Consider the following 8,490-nt stretch of genomic DNA (forward strand, 5'->3'; position numbering starts at 1 on the left):
GAACAGAGAATAAAAGAGTCTGACTCAACCAAAAACTTCACTCTGGCTGCTCAAAGTAAGCAGGAGCCAGCCCAGGTGTCTTCATATCACATAGTCCCTTGCATTCATTCAACAAGCATTTATGAAGTGCTTGCTCTGTACCAGGCCAGGTGCCAGATCCTAGGAATGTAAAGAAGAGAAAGCCACTGGGCAAAGAGCAAGGTGATGGCCAACTCCATGTCCTTACTGAATTCCTCCTGAAAACCCAGCAAAGTGTTTCAGTGCGTGGTTACTAGTGCTGTCATAGAAATACATCTAAGTTGGGGTGGGAAGAGACAGAGGGAGGAAGAAGCCTGGCGAGGGATGGGACAGCGCGGGACGCAGGGGAGGCAGGAGCTTGGTCGGCCACGTGGGAGCTGGACTGAGCATGGAAAGAAGAGGAACTAGCAGGAGCAGGATGTGCCCCGTGCCCAGAGGAACGGCAAGAACTTTGGAAAGACCCGAGGAGAGGATGCAAATGGGTGAAAGAAGCTGCCTCTGAGGGCGCAGAGAAGGTAGACTGACTACCAGAGAAAAGAAATGCAAGTGTGCACTCCTTCAGCTCGCTTTTCTCAGAATACATCATCTTTAAAGAGTTATTTGACTTGACTTAACGACTTGTCTTCCTTTCATGGTGATTCTGTTCAATGTGAGTTTGAAGAGGATTTCATTGTTCCAGCGTCACACTTTTAGAAAAATACGTGGCTTTGGCTTCAGGCGCCCCGCAAGGGTTTAATGACTATTCATTTAGGCCTTTGCAAGATTTAATTACTTATTATTGTAATGGATTTTAAATATCTCTTTAAAACTAATTAAAAAGAGTAAGTCTTAATTAAGGACTGAAGGTGCTTAAAAATTTTTGGAGTTACATATTATGTCCAACTGAGCGAACTTTATTTCCGCATTAACACATGTCCTGTGGTTGCATATCCTCCTCTCTTGTGCTTGTCTCCTTGCAAGCTCCACTCAGGCACACAGGCCTCCTTCTCAAGAGCACCAGACCGGCTCCTGCATCAGGGCCCATCTTCCGCTGCTTGGAGCTTGTCCTTGCAAATACCTGTGCGCTGCCTGAAGCCCCAACTAAGTTCCCGAGGGTGGGGCTTGCCTGGGGGCCTGAGAATTGATGGGAGCTCCACCACCCAGTTTGGAAGCTGGAAGTGTGGAGAGAGGGTTACCCAACTTCCTGTCTAGTTGCCCTACAAGGTGGTGGGTCTCGGAGAGAGCTTAGAACCAACCCAGGGGTGGGGAAAAAGACATTTCCAAATTTGATTGAATTGAAACCAAAAATTACTGCAACATCACTGAATTTAATTGCATTTTTACAGACAGTTTTGTGTAAGTTTTCAGTTACCATGCAGCTATGAGAGCTCGTGATAAATTTAAATCTGGTTATAAGAAAACAAGAAAGTTATTTTTTGCACAGCTCAGTTTGGCTGGAAATCATGCATACTCTACCTACAGAGCTTTTGAGAATTCAAAAAGAAAAACAATGAGGATGAGAGTCTATGAGAAATGAGATGCTCAGCTGACAGCCAGCACTAACCACCAGATACGTGTGGAGGCCATCTCAGCCCGTCTAGCCCCGGTTGAGCCGTCAGACAGCAGCTTCATGAGTAATCACAGGTGAGACCAGCAGAACCACCCAGCAGAGCCCAGTCCAACTTGCTGATCCACAGAATCATGAGCAAATGACATAGTCATTGTTGAAAGCTGTTAAGTTTTGGAATGGTTTGTTATGCAGCGACAGATAATTGATAGACACGTGTAAAGTTGTACACAGTGGACTCAGCTCTCATCCACACCTAGTGGAAACAGAAATTGTCATCTGTCAGGAAGGTACACAATAATACAGTGGATAAAATTATAAAAGAGTCATGCATTACCCCTTATTACTTTCCTTCGTTCCTTCCTTTCTTCCTTCCTTCCTTACTTCCTTCCTTCTTTCCTTCCTACCTTCCTTCTTTCCTTCTCTCTTCCTCTTTTTTTTTTAATGGGAATGACATATTTGATAAAACTCAATGTCTTTTAAAGTGCAATTTGGATAGACGTTTTGGAAAGTTTCAGTATAACAAGTAAGAAATCATAGACTTGTGATTTCAATGTATAGGAAGTGCACTTTCTCTTGTCATCTTTAACTTTATTTCCTAAAGAACAGAAAGAAAATTCAGGTAAAAAATAAATGGTATAGCAAACCTTAGTTGAGAGCCATTCTACAATGTAGATAGCCTGTACTCTTCAAAAATGTCAAGATCATGAAAGTAAAAAAAAAAAGAAAAGACTAAGGAATTGTTCCCAATAAAAGGAGCCTGAAGAGAAATGACAACTAAACGTAATGGGTGATTCTTGATTGGATCTTGAACCAGAAAAAATTAGTTTTCTTGTTTTGCTATAAAGACATTAGTGGGATGATTCTGAAATTTGAATAAGCTGTGTAGATTAGATGATAGCATTGCATCAATCTTAATTTTACGCTTTGAAAATCATTCTACGGTCATGTAAGAGAATGTCATCTTTTTAAAAGAAATACTCACTGAAGTATTTAGGAACAAAGGGGCATTATATCTACAACTTACTCTCAAATGGTTAAGAAAATATGCACATAAACATTTATTAAATATTATGTCTATGACACAGAATAAGAAAGCAAGTGTGGTAAAATGTTATCTTTCAGGAATTGTGGGTTAAGAATATGTAGGAACTCTTTATACCATTTTGCAACTTTTCTCTAAATCTAAAACTATTTAAAATTAAAGTGCTTAAAAGTTTTGTTAAAGTAGTGGAATGTGAAACGAAAGTGATAAAGATGAACAATTATGTAAGTTGGAATTACTCTGTCAGCGAGAAGCAAGCTGTAAGAATCACTCAGCAATGGGAAGACAAGAGAAGAAGAAACTGAAGTTTTAAATTGGAATGGACATTTTTAATACCTAAAAGGAACAAAAGAACTGGAGAATTTATCCAAAATGCCTTTAGATGATAGAAAAGGGAAAATATAGTTGAAGGCAGCAGTTGGAAAAAATGAAACCCTTTCACCTTTGTGCCCAAGCTCCTGCTGTCCAGTACATGAGTCTCACTCTCACACCCTTATCTGGTCTCTCAGGAGAAGTCAGAGAGCAGAGTGGCTACAGAAAAAGAGGGTATTGCAGCTATCTCCTCATAGCATGGAAACTTGCCTTCTCCTCGTTCTTTCCTTAATGGCCTATGTTAGTGCTTTTAATTTTCTTCTTTTTGAAGAAACTCTCTTTAGAGTGCCATAGCTGTCTTTCCAGAGGAAAAGCACACTCAGTCTCAGGGAGTTCTGAGTCCTCCTCTATTTATTATTTTGTTTGGTGTATAAACTTGCAACTAGTAGCTAAGTTCTGGAGAGCTAATGCACAACATGGTGATTACAGTCAACACTACTGTATTATACTCAAAGTTGTTAAGCGACTAGCTCTTAATTGTTCTCAACATAAAAAAGAAATGATAATTATGTGATGTGATAGAGGTGTTAGCAACGCTGCGGGAGCAATATTGCAATATATAAATGCGTCACACCACCACATTGCACACCTCAAACTTCCACAATGTTATATGGCAATTATACCTCAATAAAAAAAAGAACATGTAATAACGAGACTTCTAAGAATGCTTCTTGCCTGCTGCATCAAATGCAGTGTTATATCAGGGTATGGATTTGGCACCCATTCAGCAATGCATGTGGAGAAGTGTTTCAGAACACGTGCAATAAAGAGGTTTCTAAGAAAAAAGAAAAGATGAGAAAGCCTAGAGAAAAGATATGAAAAGTGACTCAAGAGAACCCAGAAAAGAAGGAAAAGGAGGAGGAGGAAGAAGCAGAGGAGGAGGGGAAAGGATGTGGAAGGTGGTTGTTTCTTTAGCTTCCAAATCTGGGCCACGCTTTTCCTCTGTCATTTGGAAGGATTAATTTGCTAGGTGAGGGGACCGTGTTACTCAGCAGAAAAGCTTACAGGTAAAATCTCAGGAAGGCTGGGAAGGTTCAGCAGCAGACCCAGAGAGGACCACGTGAGAGTCAATATCATAGCGCTGACAGCAAGGGAGGGCTGCGTCTTAGATTGTGCAAGGGATTTTGTTTACTGGAAAAACAACTTGCATTATTTCATCACTCGGGTCCCAGACAAATTCCCACATGTCCTCCTAGGAAACGGGGTGGAGGCGGATGTCTCTTATTAACAGTGACTTGCCATCACTGTGCAAACTTTTCCTTTGTCATTTACCACCTCCCTCTGGCCAATGTTTGTCCCCAAAGGAGTTGCGTTGACTTTTAGTAAAGAGTGTGGGAGGGGGATATGGGAGGGCTGAGGACAAGAGGTGGGAGAATGGCTTTCACATAGAACTTTGAAAGGCTTTCCTTTCAGTCTGGAAATTCTAGTGTTTCTCTTACAGTGGCTTGGGAATCATCATATTTCTGTTTCTTTTACTCCTCTTTTTTTCAAGACCCTGATTCTTTGAAAATGCCTACAAATGCTCGTGTTTTCTACTTTCAACTTTGAGAATTACTTCCATATAAATTCATTCCTATTCCAAAAAAAATCTCTCTTTTCAAAAAGAGTGATAGAGAAGCAGCCTTGCCATTAAGGGTCTGGCCCTGCATTCCTGGAGCCTTGAGTTCCTCTCTGCAAATTGGAGAGTTGCTGTAGGAACCAGGTGCTCTTCAGCACAGAGCCTGGCTCACGGGAAGAGCTCAATAAACATGGGCCACCATCATTTTCATTGTCTTACTTCTCCCTTCCAGTACAAAAATACAGAGGTGACTTACCTAAATGAAACCAGGGAAGGCATATGGAAATCAAGAAGTACGTTAGGAAAATTAGGCAGTCAGCATCAAAAGAATTGAACCTGCTTCACCTTCTCTTACTCTTCCCTTTCCAATTTGTTTGTGTATATCTACCACACTAAATACTTAGTGTTTCTGTTTCTCTATTTCTTATCCAGTCCAGCATTGCTGCTGTGTATAAGAGTCTATGGCCTCTGCTAAGGGGAAGGCACCAAAATATGGATGCTCCCCTTGAACAGCAGCTGGGAGGAAGAGTGGGGGGTGGAAGAGGGTAGGTGGAAAATTAAAGATGTGATTGGAGGGCTGAAGAGACTTTTTGCAGTGCAACGATTTTTATTAACTAATTGCAAGGTTTAGCATAAGCCCAAGAATGACATTTTGCAGGTTTAACAGATTCAGCAGTTCTAACAACTAGCCAGATTAGCCCCAATGACACAATAAAACTCTTATGTTTACTGAAAGTCTATAAGACATTGAGCCCTAAGCATTTTTCTAACGAGTAGAATAGACAGTGGAAGTGAATGGAATAGAATATAGATGAAGAAAGAGAGAGAAATGGAAAGAAAAAAATAAAGAAAGTGCATGTAGCAAATATGAAAATAATGTAGGGCTTGATGACTACTGAGGATAAGAGCTGGGAGGGGTTTGGGAAAGTCATTCTCCTTGGAAGTCATTATAGGAGTACGACAGCACTCAGAACCAAGCCGACACACTGTCATCTTTTTCTAGAAGAATATTCAAGAAAGATTTTGTTTTCAGCAACTTCAACAAGTATCATTTGAAATGGGCTAGCCACAGTCAAGCCCTACCATATAAAGTCCTGCCAAAAAGTTTCACAACTATCTTTTTGGAGCCAAGTAAATTATTTTTAACCAGTAGGCACCAAAGACTCTCTGAAGTACGTCATCCAACAGAAGTCTGAGTTCTTCCGTTGTTGATTCTAATCTCATAATTCAAAACAGCTGAAAGGTCTAAACATCAACGAAGAACATACCACAAAGCTTAACAGATACCTTGCGTGCTAAAGCTGGGAGGAAGCCCAGGTCTCTGGTTTACTGCCTCTGAACTAACAGATAACTGAACTGAGATCCAGCTCTGTTGAGAGGTGTCCCCAGAGCTACACAGCCGATGGCAAAACAGGGGCCGAACTTGAATCCCAGCATCCCAGCTCCAGCTCAGCAACGTTCCACTCTGCTACATGGCCCTTTCCTGAAAACATCTTAAAGTAGTACTCTTCTCAGAGATAATATATTTTAAACAGAATCAAATCTTCAAAATAAAAGGAATGAGGTTGTAATTGGTTGACTTCCAGGCTCTAGCCAGTAGGGAGAAATTTCTGGTCATGAGTGTGGCCTGTCTTGTGCCTCTGAGATTTCCCCATGAAGAGAATGATTGCTTGCTCTCCCTACAGTTAAGACAAACTTTGGGGAAGGGAAGGGAGAATTGGGATGACATGAGAACACTGGTGTTGGTGTGGAGCCTCTTAACCTTCCTTCCCTCCCAGGAATAAAAAGGAGGTACTGGAGGTGTCATCATGACATGGGGTGCTGGACAGAGCACTCATTATACAGCAGGGAGACTTGAGTTTGAGACCCAGCTCTTGCACTGACTTCCTGGGAAACGTGCCTTCTTGCTCAGCCTCTGGACCTCAGGTTCTTCAATATAAAATAGGGACTCTATCTACATCAGAAGCTTATGAAAACAACTCAGTGGGATAACAGACATGATCACTCATTGTAAACCATACTTCATTATACAGACTTAAGTTATTGTTGTTATCATTATTACTCATTGTTCAAAAATGGATCACTCTTGTCCTTGCCACTTAACAAGTTTGCAGACTCCTAGATGGAACTATCCAGGTGCAGGAAGATCCTGAGCTCACCTCCTCCCACAGACACAACAAATCTACAACTACATATGGAATAATTCCCTCTAAAGGGGACCTGGAAAGAAGATGAACAAAGCCTCCACAACAAAGGAGACACTGAGAAGGTGGGAGAAGCAGAGAGACCATCCCACTAAGGAAAAACTCACAACCCAGTCGTGGTGTTTCATGGTTGGGAGGGCTCTCAAAGATACAGAACTTTTCCCTGAGGAACAAGGGGTTTGAGCTCCACAAAAGGAACCCCAACCCTTAGATCCTGCACAGCAGAGATGAGCTCCCAAAATACCTGCCTTTGAAAACCAATGGGGAATATGTCCAAGAAAACTATAGAATTGTAAGGAAAGGGAAACCCACCATTAAAGGGTTCATGCACAGACTCATTCAACCTGGAAACCAGCACAAAAACAGCAGATTGAAAGCACATAGACCACAGATGAAGGATACCCACTTACTAATTTTACAGTGCCCACTGGAGAGGCAGGAGACAGCTGGGACTCTCCCCAGGGACTGAAACACTGGCAACAGCCATTTTTGTGATCTCATTCTGCTGTGCCAATGCAGATGCTGGTGGACACCATTTAGGAATCCTCCTTTTAGCCTGCTAGCATCAATGAGTGTGTTCCATTGAGAACCCTACCCATGCTTGTGCCTTGGGCAGACCTCACAGCCCGCTAAATGATAGTCCTGCCTGCCAGCACACCCACAGCAACCGAGGCTGGGCCTTGCAGCCAGCCATGCTGGGGGTCAGCCCTGCCCATCAGCATGGCTGTACAAGTTGAAATCAAGCCTTTCAGCCAGCTGCACTGGGGACCAGCCTTGCCCACCAGTGTGCTCAAAGTAGTCGTGGCCAGGCCTCACTGCCAGCTGGGCTAGGGGCCAGCCCCACCTGTTAGCATGCCTGTAGCAGTCGTGGCCCCACCACAACAGGAGAGTGCACAAACTCCATACAGGAGAACACCTCTGGAGCACCTGGCTCTGGTGGCCAGAGAGGATTGCACTGCTGGTCCTCACAGGACTTCTACAGAAGCCACTCCTTCAAGACTGTGAGAGATACCTGATCTACCTAACACATAAAAACAAACACAGAGAAGTAGGCAAAATGAGAAGACAAAGAAATATGCTCCAAACAAAAGAATCAGACATAATTTCAGAAAAACAACCAAAAAGAGGTAAGCAATCTGCTCAATAAAGAGTTCAAAGTAATGGTCATAAAACTGCTCATCAAACTCAGTAGAAGAATGGATGAACACAGTAAGAACTTCAACAAAGACATAGAAAATATAAGAAAGTACCAATCAGAGTTGAAGAATAAAATGACTGAAATGAAAAATATACTAGAGGGAATCAACAGTAAATTAGATGATACAGAAGAAAAGATCAGTGATCTGGGAGATGGGGTAGTAGAAATCACCCAAGCTGAACACCAGAAGAAAAAAAGAACTTAAAAATATGAGGCTAGTTTAAGGGACCTCTGACACAACATCAAGCGTACTAACATTCACATTGTAGGGGTCCCAGAGGAGAAGAGAGAGAAAAGGGGCAGAAAGCTTACCTGGAGAAATAATAGCTGAAAACTTCCCTAACCTGAGAAAGGAAACAAACATCCAGGTCCAGGAAGCAACACAGCAAGACATATTATAATTAAAATGTCAAAAATTAAAGATAAAGAGAAATTTAAAAGCAGCAAGAGAAAAACCATTAGTTACATACAAAGAAACCCCAACAGGACTATCAGCTGATTTTTCAGAAGAAACCTTGCAGGCCAGGAGCTAGTAGCATGATATATTCA

This window comes from Equus quagga, chromosome 9, assembly GCF_021613505.1.
Source record: "Equus quagga isolate Etosha38 chromosome 9, UCLA_HA_Equagga_1.0, whole genome shotgun sequence".
NCBI lineage: Eukaryota > Metazoa > Chordata > Mammalia > Perissodactyla > Equidae > Equus > Equus quagga.